Below are 17994 nucleotides of genomic sequence, written 5' to 3'. Positions count from 1 at the left end.
CACTACCAATAAGGTAAAGAACCCAGAATAAATTTTTTATAGGTCACCTTAAAAGCTCTTTATGTTTCGCCATTTTATAAAAGTATCAAATGCAAAACACATCAAATTAAATCCCACCAACCGGAATCTGAGAAAAAAACACGGATTTCACAGGACCCTAAGAAGGGGCTAAGGTAAGGCAAGCAATCTAACAAACAAACAAACAAATAAATAATCTAGCTCTCCCATAGCCGCTGCTTGTCGGCGAAGCGCGTCACCAGCATAGACGGCAGTGCGGGAACAGTTCGGATTGTAGCCACAAGGTGGCGTTTATGCTCCCCGCACCTTTCACACTGACAACGCATTCACACCGCCCACCGTGCAGAGCGCGCCGCTTATTCCAAACACACACCGTGGGCGCGCGCACGCACGCACACACAATGATTAACGTTTATCACTACACATGACATTACAATACAGCACAATGACATTACAATACATGTCGACTACAGATAACTATTAACAAAGTTGACACCAGTCCAAGCTGCTACCCTGGTCAGGGTCACGGGGACCCTGGTGGGGGCGTTCAGGGGCGTATAGCTAGAAATTCTGGGACCCTTGTCGAAATGTCACCTTTTGTTAAGTCTGTAAAGTGACTGCCAGACTGCGCCGGTGACAGTTAATGCCGGGCCCCTTCCCAGTCAAAGCGGCGACACCGAGCGCCTCCCTCTCCCATAACTGCGGCGGTCACGCGGAGAGCGCGCATCGATCGCTCGGCCGTCGGCTAGCCGCCCTGGGCGCCCGAGGGGCGTGCCCGCCTGTGCTTGTTATTTGCGTGCGCGCCCCCCTGGACGTGTTTACGGGCGGCGCTCTGAGGTGCGTCCGCGGCGCGAGGGAGCCGCGGCTCTCGGTAACCCGCCCGCCGGCCCGCCGATGTCGCCCTTAATATAGGGACGTAATTATAGCCGGGGAGCGAGCCCGAAACGGAGTGTTTACGCGCTGCGAATAGCCAGTACCGGTGTAGCGGCGCGGCGCGGGCGGACCGCACGCCCAGCTATGTATAGGTCCCTGTACTCGTTCCGCTCTCCGGAGCCGAACTCGCTCCACTTCGCCGTCGGCGAGACGTTCCTCATCCTGGAGAGGAGCAATCAGCACTGGTGGCTCGGCTCTCGCTGCAGCTCCGGCGAGACCGGCTACATCCCGGCGTCCTACATCGAGAGGATACAGGTGAGGCGGCGCTCTCCGGGGCCCGGCTCAGGCGGCCCGCTCTCTCTGAAGCCGGTACCGGGTTTCGCGTGAGTGTTCCTGGGGATGGCGGCGAGTGACTTTCCCCGAAGCCCCCGCCGCCGCCGCCTGTCACCCGATGCGCCGAGAAGTAACGCGCGTAGTTACCGATCCGGACTGTTTTTGGTGCCGCCCGGCCCAGAAAGTCCGCCGGAAACGGCCACGCTTTACGGCGACGGGCCCAAAGCCGGCGGTACGCGGGCCGCCGCGGGCACCACTTCGGTCCCGAGTGACGGGGGCCGGCGCCATAAATAATCGCCGTAAGAACCGTCTGCCAGCGGCCGGGGGCGCGGTACTGAGACTGGGGGCGAAGTCCGGCGAAGTTGCTGCCGGGAGGCGTCCCCCTTGCCCGGGTGCCGCGCAGCCGTGTGCCGGTGGCCCTCAGTGAGAGCCGCGGACCGCAAAGGTCGGCCTTTTCTCTTATTACCGGGGTGTAGAGCGCAGCATGCGGGGGTGCTTATGGACTCGGAGACGGTGTGCGGCGGGGGCTGCCGACTATCCATAGTGCGAGTAAAAACAGACTAAGTGCAGCAGCACATGACACACGCGCTGGGTATTTTAAGTACAAACAACCCAAGGAAGCATAGAGCAAAAAGAAAAACGAATGCTGGAAATAAGTTAATTAAATAAACCCTGAACTTTAAGTAAAGCAGCAAAAAAGTACCTATAGAGTAACAATAAATGACAATAAAATGAGCAGTGCCAGTGGTGTGGAGAGAAAATGATCCATTTTAGGCCCTGGCTGATGGGGAGGCTGCAACCGATTTGTTGAGGGTCTTGACAGCCTCAGGAACAAAGCTTGTGTTTTTTATTTTTTAAGTGTTCTAATATGAGGGGTGATTAGAATATGCATGTCTGAGATGCTGTTCAGCTGTTTGCAGGTGAGAGTGTGGATCAGGCTGATGTTGGTACAAGGGATGTAATCATAAAGGAATGAAATGATCTCATTCTTATTAATGAAATTGGGTACTGTGCAGTTCATGTTGATTTTTGCCCACCATATTTCACTATGTTCTAAAATATGCAGCTACTCTTGTGCTGACAAGACTTTCTGGAAGTCTGTCGCGTTTTAATGAATGATGAGCCTGTCTCATTGGGCGAATTTGCTGTAATGTTCCCATTGCGTCAGTCATCTCCGGTATAATAACCTGGGGCAGCAGGCTGCTTTCCTCATGATCTGTGCTGCCCCCTTTTTTATGTGTTTGCCTGTCTGTGATTTTTGTTTGTGACTGTGTGAGTTTGTGGGACAGAGTGAACATGTGTAGTTTGCTTTGGATGTACTTTACATTTTTTTTTTTAATTAGTCATCACTACCGCAGAGTCGTGGTACTTGAGTCTGGAGTTGGACCTGAGTCCGGTTTTGAGTCCACATATGAATGGAATTGGGGGAATTTTTACTTTGTCTTGACTAGGGACTGATTGCTTGTGACAGTCCTGAATCCATAGTGTAGGTTTGCAGTCTGTAAACAGCTGTAGACAACCCCCGGTTTCCTATATTAGCTTTGATGTTTTCTAACATTGTGCTCCACCCCCACGGCTAACTCACACCGTTGTCATGCCTGGTTCCAGAACCAATTTTAAATGTGTGGAGCAGGACACAGTCATGTTACACTGAAATTAATAATTACTACAGTTTGCAGAGGAAGTTAATTTGTTACCTTTGTGTTTGACAAATCATTATTTCTCAGTTGAGAGTAATTATTTCTTAATTTGTGGTCATTTAAAGTAAATTATTTATATTTTTGTCTTCAATTAATAGTTTTTCAATTCAATTTCATGGTCTTGAAATTAACTTGTTAGACATGTATTAGCTATAGACATGGTTTTGACTGAGACGGTGGACCCAAACCCAGCACTGCTCTGCAGATAATGGGATTGTAGTTGGCGATCTTCCGGCCATAGACACAGCACCCTAACCCACTGAGTCTGACACTCAGGCTTTGCTTTCTCCCTCCCGGCCTTTCGACTAATATTGCTCGGTCGCTCGCCCCTTGCGGGAAAACGGGAACAGCCGCTCTTACAGGAAAACGGTTCAGCAGATCAGACGAGACCTGCAGTTGGCCACAATGGATCTGTCGTTGCTCTTATGTGGAGGAGGCAAAGGAGTATTTCACTGAACCTCAGCAGTCAGCAGTCAGACAGTGGGACTTTAGTCAGACTGCGTATTTCAAGAACTTTATTAAGTAGCCTGACTGTTTCTGTCCTCCGGCCTCTCTGTGGCTTTAAGTGAACTAGAGCGTCTTTTGTGGCGAATTTGAGTGTGCCAACTCAAGTTCACTCGGATGTGCTCTCGCCTGGGCTCTCGAGCCCTGGAGAGCTCCGTCAGTGCCCCTTCAGCCAGGGATCCCCTGCAGCACTTTTCCTGTTGTTAGGCAACAGAAGTAGGCCATTAACACAGAGAGAGGCTGTCCGTTTCGGGCTGGGGGTGCCTGGAAAGGAGTGGCACGGAACTCGGGCCATACCCGCTGCCCTTTCCCCATGATGGCTGACGTCTCCGTCACTCTCCAACAAAAACATGCATGGATGGCTGCCTGCTCTGCACTGTAGGCCGTCTCCAGCTGTATTAATTACTTAGAGATACCAACATTTTTCTCCTTCCATCTCGCCTCCGGGGCATTTAGCCCCGGCCTCTTCCAGGACAGGCTATGTTAAAATTATTTTTGCCGGGGGTGGAAGTTTGATCCTTATGCTGTCAAAAAGCACTGCATCCAAGTCTTCACTTTTTTCTGTCTGTCTGTCCATCCATCTATCCGTCCTTTCTCCATCACCGTTTCTCCAGCACAGGGCTGTGGTGTTACCACACATGTAATTTGTGCAAACGTAGCCGCGTTAAATTGTTCACTTGCAGGCGAATCGTCAAGTGACCGCATCCAAAAAAAAAAGTAAAACGTGCCGTCTAATCCACCACTTTGTGCCGTACCGCTTCACTGCTGAAGAGCAGCTCATTAAGGTCTTTTTAGCTGCTTTCCTTTTCACCGGATTACGCCGAACCCAGATTTACTTTCTGTGACTCTTTATTGCGCATGCCGGCTTTCTGCCGACGTGGCAGAATTACATCCTTCTTTTCGCCCCCCTCCTTCGTTCCCGCTCAGGCCCCAGAACAGGATGAAGTTCTACAGTCGATTGACCGGGCCATCGAAGGCATCCATAACAGGGCCATGAAGAATGGGGGCAAATACAACCTGGAGCAGAGAGAGGTGCTACAGTGAGTAACTCGCTCACCCCGGCCTTTTGAGCAAAGCGCCTTTAAATGCGGCTTAGACCCCGGCCGGCAGCGAGCGGCTGTACCCCCTTCACTCGAGAGCAACCGCACAGTCTCTCTCTGGCCCTCTCGGATGAAAACGGCTGCTTCTGCCCTAGAGTCCTGTGGTCCAGCTCTAAATATCTATTTAGTTGTAAGTGGTCTCTCTCTGTCCTTCTTGGGGCCATACATTTCATATTCGGTGTAGATTTTTATGTGTAATGTCTCATTTATGTGTCTCTGTGTCTCATTTATTTTCTCTTCTGATTAGTGAACAGCTGCTTTGGTCTCAGCAACTGTGTAGAATGACGCCTGTCCTTCTCGGTCACAGGAAACTGATCCACCACAGGAAGGAGATTCTCTCCCGTCGGAGCCCGACTCCAGCCAACCACAAGCAGGGCCTGCCAACGTCCACCAGTGACCTTTTTTTGGGCCATACCCCCCAGCCTCCCAATGGGCTGACCCGCTCGTATGGGCGCCAGGCCAGCGAGCCAATGTCAGAGAGCCCTGAGCATATACAGGGAGAGCAGGGCTTCTACGAGGTACCGCAGACCTTTATAAATCAATGTGAAATGATACCTTTCTAATACATCACTTGTCATCTCTCATTTGACAAGGGTTTATTTAAAAAGCCACCAGATTTGCTTCAACCGTTTCACAAATATTGAGATATATTGATGCACAGAAATGAAACGTTTCACCTGGAAATTGGTGATTGGGCTTCAGTTGCCTGCACAATTTGTCTGAAATTTCTCCTAAGCGACAGTAAGAAGGACAAAGGCTCATCATAAAATGGGCAGATCACAAAAACACAGGAATGCTGTCTTTCTACAATACAGAACACTCTGGGTAATCCTCTGTTCTTAATTTGAACATGTTACATTTACCCTTTTTTAGTGGACACCTTTATCCAAAGTGGCGTGCGTTTTTGAGAAAGTGGGGGTAAGGCACCCCCTGTTGCCAAAATCATGCTGGGATTCAAACCCGCAACCTTCTGATCCCAAGCACAGCAGCCGGAGCCACGACCCGTCACCCAGGCTTTTGGCAGACAATGTGAGCCTCAGACCCACATGAGTCGTCCTTTTCTCTGTCTCCTGGCAGGTCCCGCCACAGCCTCGGCGCGCTGCCCCCATCACCCCACCCCCACCTGAGAAACGCAGAGGTACCCGACGAGCAGGTAGGCGTACTGTACCTTAGCGGCTTCGCTGTCTGGGCTTGGATTGTCTAACTCGGCTATTGTACTGTCTGTCTTTGTGATAACTGTTCTATTTACGGCCCGAATCCATATTAAGGGGCCATTCCATTGTCTGACGGTCTGTGCTGCAATTAACTGTCTAGCCATGTCTTAACTGTGATATTTGCTGTCTGGTCTTTTCCTCCACTCCGTTCCTCTAGTCTATTCAGACTCATGACACCCCATCCATTTGTTCCTGTCCCCCGTCTTTGTGGTTTTACACCATCTGAGTGTCTCCTCTTGCGTTCTGTGGGTGCAGCTGTACATCTGAATTTTCCCTCTTGCCTTCTGCGGGTGCAGCTTTAGCCCTCCTAAGTCCCTCCCTGCACCTCCTCTGGGTGCTTCCCTAGACCAGTGTTTTCCTGTAAAAGGGAGCAGACAAGTGGACTGTCTGGGAGGGGGCCCCCTGAGAATTGGGCTGGGAAACGCTGCCTTGGACCTCACCTACGTGCTTGTCGCATCCATTTCTTTTGCATGTGAGCTGCCGTTGATGTAATTGCACAGCTCTGAAGACCACAGTTGTGCTTTTCATAGTAGATCATGACCTTTGTACCCCTGCCCTCCTTCCCTGCCTCCTCCTTTTTCTCACCCCCTCTCTCCCAAGGCACTGCAGCAGAAGTTCCCTCTAGGACTTCCTCATTAGCGGCTGGCTCCGCCCCTCCTGCCAGTGTAGGCCCGTCCTCCTGCGGAAGCTCCGTCTCATTGGACTCCAGCTCCTGTCACTCAGCCATATCCTCGGACGTCAGCCTGCCCAGTGTGGCCAGCAGCACCCCTCCCCCGGTGCCCAGCCGCGTGAAGGTCGCGGCCCCGCCCCCCCTGCCAACACCACCCCTGAATTCCCCCCTCCCTCATCTCAACCCTCTCTCCCCAAAAAGGGTCATGCGCCCCAGCCCCCTGCCTCCTCTGGGTCCAGCATTCAAGAGCCGCCCGAACTGGCGTGCCCTGCAGATCGGGCACCCGAGTCCATCAGCCCTTCAGGGAGTCCTAGCAATGGAGTCCGTGTTCCCATGACGACGGGGGCGGAGCTGATAGAGCTAGTGCGCAAGAACACCAGTCTCAGTTACGAACTGTCACGCGTCGCTGTGGGCGTGGTCGTGGGCCACCTGCAGAATGCAATCCCACAAGCTGCCCCGGCCCTGGAGAAAGTCCTCCTTTCATTGGTGGAGAATAAGGTCAGTGGGCGGGGCCAGTGACAATCACTACTTATCATGACTCAGGGGAATGACGTGAGTGCTCAGTCTGGGAATAGGCGATGGGCTGCTGCATCGGAGGTTTTCCAGGGTCGTGTTTGGGCTACTGTCAAACCTATTCCGTATAGGGCATTCATGCCAATAACTGGTATAGTATTCATATAAATACTCTGACATCTGTGTCAAGCTACTGTTAATTAGTGTAAAACGTCACCAACTCGACAGTGAACCAGACCTCTTTAACCCCTGTAATCTTCAGGTTAATGTCCTGATGGTGTTTTGTGGGATCACTCAAACCACACAAGCGACCTCATGGCAGCATTTAATGCTGCTAAGTATCACATTCCGTATGGTGACTTCACAAGGTTGCTAGGCTCAAATCCTCGGGCTGCTTTTCAGATTCAGCAGTTAGCAGGGTTGGCGTGGTGGTGATGAATGCTCTGTTCTGTTTTCTGGGAATCCACCGGGCAACGGGGGGGCTGGTGGCCTGGGAGGATTTGGTTAAGTTGCAAAACTAAGGCACGCCTTTTTCGCGACGTGTTGTGCCTGCACCCTGCAGGACCTGGGCACAGAGCTACCACGGGGCCAGGTATGCCACGACGAGCAGAGGCTGGAGGTGATCTTCGCTGACCTGGCCCGCCATCGCGAGGACGCGCAGCAGCGCAGCTGGGCCCTGTACGAGGACCACGCCCTCATCGCCTGCTACCTGGAGGAGCTCCTGCAGATCCTGGTGGGAGAGCGCGTGCATTATGCCTACGCTGCCAGTCCGCGGGCCTCGAGCCCCTTGGGGGAGGGGCTTATATTTAATTACCCTGTAGGTGCCCTATACAAACAGGCCAGATCTTAGACTCATCAAAATCACTGCCTTTTACTGTGATTACAGCTGAGCAAGCTGTCAGCTATAGATTAATCATCTTATAAAAGACTTATGAAAGAGTCTTTTTCTGAAAGTTCACTCAAACCTGCAGGAGTTCCCCACAAATGACTGCTCTGGTTGGCTGTTTAGCTTTGATTTTTCTACCTATTTGTTCCTAAATCTGAGCTGTAATGAGATCTGGGGAGTGTGCAGGACACGTAATGGCTCTCCTTCATATTTCTTCTTCAGCTAGTTTGGGAAGGTTATTTACACAGCACGTTTCCATCCTGAGAGTTGGTACCGGTGCTGGGACCTTTTGAGAACCTTTGTCTGTGTTTCTACTGGTTTAAAAAAAAAAAAAAAAAAAAAAAAAAAGAACGAAACAGAAATGTTACATAGGCGGAAGTGAGAATAAAGTAAAGCTTCACGTGAAATTCAGGTTTTCTTTCCCCCTTATTTTGATCTGTTTTGGATTTTAAGGTTTTATAAGCTGCTGGGGAAAAATGTCTCATAAAAAGTAGACAAAGTGGTGGAGCTGCTTTTCTGGCTCAGGGCTTTTTCCCATAGAAAAGTGTGGAACCAGTTGCAGAACCAGCCAAGCTCCCCCACCACTTTGGTGGAAACGAGATAAGTGAGAAGTGACCATTGCTCCGTTTAATCAGAAATGCTAAATTATAGGGTATTCAGAGATTTGTCTGTCAGTGTATGCATGCACACTGTTATAGGCATACCTTTGAGGGCACCATCCATTTATTGCTATGGGAACAACCCTAATCCCAACTATGACACCCTTAACCCCTACCCAGCCCTAACCTTAACCATAAGTATCCAAACAAAATACAAGACTTTAGTTTGGTTTTTAATTTTAGTTTTTTTTTTTTATTATTGCAGTCACAGATTTTTATAAAATGTAGATTCCTTTTGTGGGTCCCCACAACATCAAAATGACAGGTTTTTATCCCATTCTGTGGACATTTGGTCCTCGCAACTGCTGGTACCTCCCCCTCTTACATCATACGGTGTAACGGTGACACTCACTCTGCCCTCCTCCCCAGACGGACGCTGACCCAGAGGTGTGCCGGCGCATGTGCAGAGCCAACCAGTTTGAACCGGTGATGTCCATCGTCACTTATTACCAGATGGTACGTCCCGCCGGCGACCGCAGGCCCACGTCGCCACAAAATCCACTCTGCTTTGCTTCAGCATGCTAGGGATCAAGCCCTCTTCTGCTTCTTGGTAACAACCAAGAGATGCAGAAAATGATTGCTTTCCTGGCTGCTTATGCAGACAAGTGGACTGTCTGGGAGGGGGCCCCCTGAGAATTGGGCTGGGAAACGCTGCCTTGGACCTCACCTACGTGCTTGTCGCATCCATTTCTTTTGCATGTGAGCTGCCGTTGATGTAATTGCACAGCTCTGAAGACTCTAAGACCTTAGTTTTGAACTTGGTGGCCATAAGTGGAAATCAACAGGAGACTCAACATTTTAAAGTGGATCTGAGGAAGCGCTTCTTTACACAACGTGTAATTAGAGTATTGAATAGTCTTCCTGTTGGTGTAGTCCAAGCTAAATCCTTTGGTTCCAATCAGAGCTGGATGAGATTTAAAAAACTTTAAGCTATTAGTTGAAATCTCCCCAAGCAAGCTTAATGGTCCAAATGGCCTCTTCTCATCTGTAAACTTCTTATGTTCTTCTTGTGAAAAATTCAGAATCAGGTTTATTGCCAGCTATGTTCACACAAACTCAGGGAATTTGCCTCTTGCTGTGAGTGTCTCTCATACAGCGGTTATACAGTTTAGACAAGACAATGGTCACTTATAGTCTGGTTGATGCATATGACTTGTCTGCCTGGTTGATAAGTGTAAAAAGCACAGGGGTGCTATGCAAGGAATGTAGGAATAAATACTAGAAACTTCTTGATCCTTTTTGAAACTTCTTGAAGGGGCAGCATTTCAGACATTTGAGGTAGCTTTTGGGACACCTTCAGTTTGCCATATAAAGAATTTCCGCTCGGCTGACATCTCTGTGGTTTTGCAATTTTAAGCCATGTACCTCAGGCTTGCTGCAGCATGTGATGAGACCTTAGAAATATCCACAACTGATGTAGGACATTGGATATTAAATCGATTGGGCTTTGAGTCGGGCTGTTGTAGCCAATCAGTTAAATGCTTTGATGAAGCCTGATTCTGGTCTTGATCTGCTAGGGACCTCACTGATGAATACACAATGTACTGTACAATACAGTAAGTAAGTAATACAGCAGTGAGGTACTGTGTGGTGATGGGATGGAGCAGCTGAGCCAGGGAACCTGGGTGAGCTGTTCTTGTAGCCAGTATTGCCGCAGGGCTGGGTAAAGTATTGAATGAAGTATTGCTGTTCCTGTCTGTACTGCGTGACTCTCCTGACTGTGACTCTCCTGACTGCGACAGGAGCACCGTGTCACCCTGCGGCTGCTGCTGCTTAAGGTGTTTGGTGCCATGTGCAGCCTGGATGGCGCCCTGGTCTCTGCCCTCCTGAACTCAGTGCTGCCCATGGAGCTGGCCCGGGACCTGCAGACCGACACCCAGGGTGAGCACCGGACACGCACCACCCATCCATCATGTGCTGGCGTTGGCCGACGTCCCATACAAATCCAGATGTCGGCGTCGCTCTGATGTGTCAGCCTTGGTCGATAATTACACCTCAATCCGGTGTTTCTCAAACCAATCCGCGTTTTTGCTCTTTCCCGATTTCTTGGGAGTTGGATAGGGAGCAAAAATGTTGACCGTCTGGGAGTCCCTGAGGCCTGGTTTGAGAAACACTGCTTTAGCCAGTATTCAGAGTTGGCAGAACAGATGTTTTTTCCCAGTCTGTTTGTACACTGATATTTTTAAAAGTGCTGATTTAGCTTAAAATGGCCAGCGATATGCTCTGTAGCAAAGCAGTTCACCAGCAGGGGTTAAGCAGGTGTGTTTCTGACTGGTAGCGTTTTTTTTTTTTTTTTATACAGCCAGAGGCCTTATGGCGCCCTGCTGTTTTCAGACATTCTGGTAGCAGGTAGTTTAGGTTTGCAGTAAATGAAACCACAAAGGTCAGGCAGTTTAAAATGTATTATTCATCTTTCCCATGTTTTTGTTTTTTTCCTCTTTCTTTGATAATAAACACAGAAAATATGAATGCAACCCAAATTATTCAGAAAATATCAGTTATCACATCAGAAATATTAGACATCGCCATTAGCCCCTGTTTAAGCATCATGTTCCGCTCGCTCTTCCCCACCCCCACATTCCCCTGCAGAGCACCAGAAGATGTGCTACTCCGCTCTGGTGCTCTCCATGATCTTCTCGATGGGGGAACAGGTCCCCTTCCATCACTACGGTAACCCGGGGCTGAGTGGATGCCAGTGGATGTGATCTTGCGGTTTTGGTTTTACCGACTGTCTGAAATGGCCTCTATCTCTGTCCCCGCAAAGACCAACTAAACGGGAATTTCGTGCAGTTCCTCATGGAGGTCATCGAGGACGGGCTGCCGTCTGACGCCACCGAGCAGCTGCCTGACCTCTTTGTCAACCTGCTGCTAGCCTTCAACCTGCACTTCACAGGTGTGTGTGTGTGTGTGTGTCTGTGTGTTGCTGTACCTGTGAGGACCAAAGGACCTCACAAATCCATAAAAAAATGTGACTAGTGAGGTCATTTTTTTTTTCGGTTCTCGCTACTTTATAAAAATCTGTGTCTGCAATCAAAAAAGTAAAAATGCCAAAAGGTCTTGTGTTTTGTTTGGTTACTTATGGTTAAGGTTAGGGCTGGGTAGGGGTTAAGGGTGTCGTGATTAGGGTTTTTCCGGACCATTCATTCATTCATTTCTAAGATAGGAGTGTGTGTGTGGGGGTGGCTTTAAGCAGCCAAATTCCACCCCCAGGCTAGCAGGGTGACCAAATCTCCCCGCCATGTTATTAAAAGCCTTATTCTAACATTGTGAGGACCATTTTCATCTGTGACTGCAATCAAAAAACTAAAAATGCCAATACTCGTCTTGTTTGATTACTTATGGTTAAGGTTAGGGCTGTGTAAAGGTTAAATCATGGCTTGATGAAGGTTATACCCATAGAACTGAATGGGGAGTCCCCACATACGAAATATACAAACTGTGTATGTGGCTTTAAGCAGCCCAACTCGTCCCCAGGCTGGCAGGGTGACTCTCTGCCTATCTGTCATCTGATCAGCACACAGCGAGTTAAATAAAAATTCGGCGGCATGTTTATTTTAGTCTGAGCCACATTTCGCTTGTGGATTTACAAGTGGCCTCTGTGGGGGGTGGGTGGGAGGTGAGGTGCTGCTAAAGTCAGCACGAGGCTGTGGGACAGATGCTGAAGCGTTTCCCGCCTCCTTCAGTGCCGGAAAGCAGCATCGTCATGCAGACGCTCATTAGGAGACACAACGCCAAGACCCTGACGGAGAAGGTGCTTCTGCTGCTCAACCGGGGAGGTGAGGTAGCACTGGCCCACTCGCCCGCCCGTCTGTCTGCCTGTGACTCTCTGTCTGCAACTCTGTTATTTTATGAAGAGTCATATGTCCTGTCCTCTCTGCCTGGCTCTCTCCCTTAAGGTCAAGCCATTTTGATTGCAGTTTTTATAAAGGATTTCAAATAATGGGTCAAATCATTTTAATATTGTTGACTACAATTGAAGGTTTATTTTTTTGAATGGTCTCTTTAACAATTTGTTTCAAACTAGATGGTCAATTGAACTGTTCACAGCCTGAAACTGTGTCTAGTGATGTGGATTGGGAAGGAGAAGTCATCACTGTGTGTGTGGGTTATGTGTATATTGCATTGTGTGGACAAAATGTCTCATATTTTGTTTGGTTACTTGTCGTTAAGGTTAGGGCTGGGTGGGGGTTAGGGTTGTTATTCTTGGAATTAGGGTTTTTTTCTATAGATATGTAGGGAGTCCCCGCAAAGATATGAATACAAAGTGTGTGTGTGTGTGGGGGGTACTCATTGTATCTGAAGACGCACTGTACCGCGCTCTCGCCAGATGACCCTGTATGCGTGTTCACGCACGAGCCACCCGCACCCAACGCCGTGCTCAAGTTCCTGCAGGACATCTTTGCCAGTCGAGATTCTGCCCACATATTCTACCGCACTGACATGATGGTGATGATCGATATCATTGTGCGACAGATCTCTGACCTCTGCCCCGGGGACAAGGTGAGAGGGCGTGCGGTGTCTGGGGCCTCCCGAGTCATCTCACCGTAGGGCCCTTGAGTAAGGCCCTTAACCCCCAATTCCTCCAATGACCCTAGTTTCTCAAAAATATGCTTAGGATGAAAGTGTCTGTTAAATAAATTTTAAGAGAGGTTTTCTTTTTATCATTATTTTTTTTTTAATGGAAGTTTGTTTCCTTGAATTTAGAGCACAGCAGAGCTCTTCCCTGCCTCCTAGCCTTGTTACCCGGGGAATTCCTTAACTCTGTTGCTAGGCTGAGTGCCTCTCAGTTTGGCCTTTTGGCATGACAGCTTAGTGTCGTAGCCATGGCTTTTGGTGGGTGTGGCAACCTGTCACTGGCTGGCTAGCGCTTGTCATTATCCCGAGGAGGTGTGGATTGGGTGTTTAGGCAAACTGTTCTCTCAATAGTGCTGATAGCAACTGTCTGTGCCTTACATTAGACTGCTATCCTGTCCAGGGTGTGTCTGTGCAATTTGGGACAGGCTCCCTGTGACCTTGGCCTGAATAAATTAGATGGTAGATGGGATGCAGAGGTGTCAATTTCAGGTCCAGAAAGTAAAAATCCAGACCAGGATTTTGTTTCAATCAACCAGTTGGGCACTCTGTGACTCTTTATGCTCAACTGATTGGTTGAAACAAAATCCTGGTCTGGATTTTTACTTTCTGGGCCTGAAACTGAAACCTCTGATGGGATGGATGTTTATTATGCATTTGTTTTAACTGAAGAAAATTTGAATTGAAGAAAAGTACATTTTTGTCTTAAAAATTCCTGTTTCTTTCCTTGCCAATTCTGCTCTGCCAGCTAAGAATGGAGTACCTCAGCCTCATGCATGCCGTCATCCACTCTACGGACTACCTGGAGCACCGGCACCGACTGCCTGACCTGAAGAGGGCGCTGGCGCGCATCCTGGCGGAGGGAGAGGGGGTGGGGGATGGCAGTGAGGGCGGAGATGCGCCCAGGAAGATGGACAGGCTGATAGTACAGGAGATGTACAAGGAGTTTCCTCAGATCTGCCAACTGGAGGAGGACGAGGGCTAAAGGAAATGCGCCTTCCTGTCTGTCTGCCTCTTAATTTTTGTCTCACTGAGGGTAAAACTTTGATTTTAAACCAGTAGGTCTTATCAGTTGGTTTCAACCGGTATGAACTGGTCTGCATGCTCACTAGATGAACTATTCCTAACAACTACCAATAGACTATAACTGACTCCTGATGGTGAACCGTCTGACTCTCTGAAATCCTGCTTGAATCCAGCTGAAAAACTTAACTGGGGTATTTTATTGGAATTTTCTTTGTTTTCATTTGTCTTTCATTCTGTACCAGTGTCTGTCTGCTGGGGTTTAAGAAGGTGCTGCTGCAGTCTTGTGCCCCATCCCAGTATTAAATCCCAGTATATGCTAAGTGTTCATGCTCCAAGAATAACCCTACATGTGGTGTTAAGCGGCACGCCCATGTACAGGCAGACGCTTGCTAACTTGCACAGTCCGTACAACCAGACACACTCGTTATGTGCGACATCACGGTTAACACGAGTGCCCCCAGAATGCACACATGTAACTCAGCCACTCACAACACACTATATACTACATACAAATACACATGCTCCGACTCCTACATACATGCTCAATACTGGTATGGACAAACTATAACCACTATACAGTCTTATTTATGCAACGACGCACACATACTCCAAATGCAAAATACATGCTAATCCATGTGTTCTTGGGTAAATGAATGATATTGTAATGTATGGACGGTGTTGGGGAAGTTACTCACAAAAGTAATACGTTACAGACAAATTCAGGTCCAGAAAGTAGTAATCCAGACCAGGGTTTTGTTTCAACCAACCAGTTGAGTATTAAGAGTTGCAGTCACAGAGTGCGCAACTGGTTGGTTGAAACAAAACCTTGGTCTGGATTTGTACTTTCTGGGCCTGAACTTCTGTGAGTAACTTTCCCAGCACTGCGTACAGATACATCTGAGTTTTGTGTTAATGTGGGAAATTACAGCAGTATGTTTTGCTTTCGATAATATAGATCTCACATTTGAACTAACATGTTTAAATTCTTTTGAATGGGGAAAATGTTGACAGAGTGTATTTTCGTAAATAATCCTAAAATAATAAAGCAAGAAAAATGTTCTCATGGCTGTGATTTACCAGTACAGACTGCCCTCTATTTTTGTCTGTATGTTTAAGCTGTAAGACCATTTTAAGCTCTATGAAGCAACAGTGCAAGTCACATCATGATTCAGGAGTGTATAAAAGTAAAGATCATTGAAAATCAGGACAATTTGATACGGTGTGTCCAGGTTACTTAGCTCACCAGGACGGTGATTTTCAAGTCCTCGAAAATGTCCAGGTGGCAGTAATCGGACTTGTCTCAGGCATCAGAGCCTAACTTTACACACTGGAGGGCTTTCTGTGGTGTGTGATTTATCGCTGTGCAGTAACTGGGTTTAGCTCTGCTGCTCCATGTGTAGAAGAGGGAGACAGGGGGTACAAATGCCAACTGTCACTTACTCGCTCACAGTGACTTTTCCGAAGCATTCAGATTCACTGACGAGAACCATGTGACCACTGCACAAGAGTATCTGTGTTAACCAGCCTGCAGCTTTAGATACCAACCCATTAGTCGCGTTCAGCTCATGGAAGTTTTACTTACACAAAAATGTTCTGAGAACACAATAAAAAATGATTGATTCAGAGGGATAACCAATCTGATCGCACACATAAGTCAGATGTTAGACCAACCAATCAGATGTTTTGGTCCCGCCTCTTCTACAATCTGATTGGCTATCTCTCTTAACCAATGATTTTTATTCTCCCCTCAGAACATTTTTTAAGAAAGTAAAAATCCCACGGGCTTTCAGTTAAGTTTCTGGGTAGCTAAAGGAAATCTTATTGCAGTGCTTGTGTTTGGGTTAACGCAAGTACAAGTGCAAATTTCACCCATTGTTCAGCAGTGACTGTCAGCAGGGTGCGCCGTTGCGTTTGCCTGTGAGACTGGAATCGGTTCCTATGTCTTCCTGGTCTTCCAGTAAACGATTACTAAAGGAGATTAAGGAATGCAAATGGCCCTCTACGAAATTAGAAGCATTTAACCTTGCCTGTAAAGGGAAACAAGTAAATATTCATTCTCTGTGGATACGTTATCATAATTCTCCAATTTAAATGAAGGCAATAAGGGCAGCTCTGTAATTACCGTAAAGATAAATAAATAATTTCTGCCGCTTTTTCCTACAACATTGTCGTTGTAGGAATTCTGTGTAGCCGACACCCCAAAACCTAAGTGTGATGAATGTGGGCGCTGTGTGGGTGCGGAGCCCGCTCCCTGAGTGCTGCCGGGCGCCGGAACCCCGCTGCCGCTGAAGTGAGACTTTTATTTCATTTTGCCTGTTAACAACGTTGTGTTTAGTCTGCCAGTGAAGTGAACTGTACTAAGGTAGCACTCAAAGCGCTTCCGAATGGGGGGAGACACTGAATCGGGTCGCACACACAACATCGACTGCCCAATAATTACTATGCAGTTATAAAAAAAAATTCCCCCACATTAACATATTCTCTTTACATTTATTGGCCTAACATTCACATTTACTAAGCAATAACACAGCAGATAAATATATTGATCTCGTTATAGAGTCTCTTTTTAGCAAGACACATGGAAACAAAAAACAAGTGCAAATTAAATCGCTGTGTTACATGATACCATCTCAGTAAACAGGACACCCAAATACCATCTATGAACTAAAAAAGGCTCCTCATACTGGCACGATGTCCTTGGGGCAGAAATGCGACACTTGCAGATGCTGCTATATTACTTAAGCACGTAGCAATAATATCACCCCAAAAGCTCAATCTGCAGTCCAGCTCTCATTTCCCGCTGCTCCTATGGGAAGCGCTTTTCCTAAGGCGACAGGCTGTCTCCCGTAAATGGCACCGTGGATTTTCAGCACCATGACAACTGACAGCACCTCACGTACCTTTGATTGTGGAAGTATTCAAAAATGCATGCATTTGCACCGTAAGCCTGGAATCGTGGGTTAAACAGAAATAACAGCAACACTGGCCATACTAGCTGCAGAGGTGCGGGACACGCAGCTGGAGAGCGCTGTGGTCACAGTGCGGGCAGAGCTGCTGGAGCCGGACTGCCGTGTCAGTGCTGGCCAGGGCTTCCTGCAGCGCCACTGGGTGTCACTAAACTGCCCTTTGTGGCATCATACCCAAAGTGCTGAATAATACAGAAATATTTATTTTTCCGGCGACCCTGTGCTAGATAAGCAGTTGGAAGATGGATGGTTAGAAATGCCTTATTTTTCCCGAGATTATGTATTATATAAGCAGTTAGAAGACAGATGGATGGTAATATTCCTGTGCCATTTCCTTCGTGGTTAATATTCTATCAATCAATCCACCCATCCATCCATCCATCCATCCATCCATCTATCTATCTATCATCATTATTTTCCTTGTATTATTTGTTAATTATTTACTAATTCTCTCTTCTTTACCACGCAATTTCTTAAACTTTGTCAGTGATCCGTTGAGATCCGTCTTGAGGGAAACTTCTTTGTGCGACGAGAGCGAAGAAAGCAGGGATGTATTTTGTGAGGGAGCAATGTTCAGGGTTTCGTACAAATACTTCTGTATCCTCCAGTCCCAGTCTTTCGTGGAACTAGTCGCCGCCTTGATGAGTTTCTCGCGGTGTTTTACCCGTAAGACAGGAGTGCCACGTTTACCATAATGCATATTCGGAGCCGTTATGTAAGCCCCTACACCACACTCACCTAGGAGTGCCAGTAAGGGACAATCTATTAATAATTTCTGATATAACATTTCAGGCCCCTCTCTGTACACACACACGAACCACGGGCGGCTTTGCCTGAAGTGGGTGCGAGTGGCAGTGTTTGACATTAAAAGTGCATTTCCATGGCGGCAGATCTTTTTCTCTGCTTTCCCGCTTAATCTCTGCAATACCAGCGTTTATGTTCCCTATACTCATTATAAAT

General features: G+C 47.8%; 1 pseudogene; it reads left to right on the top strand.

The window, feature by feature from the left end:
• Positions 1-1035: 1035 nt before the first annotated feature.
• LOC140587209 (NCK-interacting protein with SH3 domain-like) lies at positions 1036-14027 on the top strand (annotated as a pseudogene).
• The last annotated feature ends 3967 nt before the right edge of the window (positions 14028-17994 follow it).

Source organism: Paramormyrops kingsleyae, unplaced genomic scaffold (assembly GCF_048594095.1).
Source record: "Paramormyrops kingsleyae isolate MSU_618 unplaced genomic scaffold, PKINGS_0.4 ups166, whole genome shotgun sequence".
NCBI classification, from domain to species: domain Eukaryota; kingdom Metazoa; phylum Chordata; class Actinopteri; order Osteoglossiformes; family Mormyridae; genus Paramormyrops; species Paramormyrops kingsleyae.
This window is presented reverse-complemented; position numbering and strand designations above follow the sequence as displayed.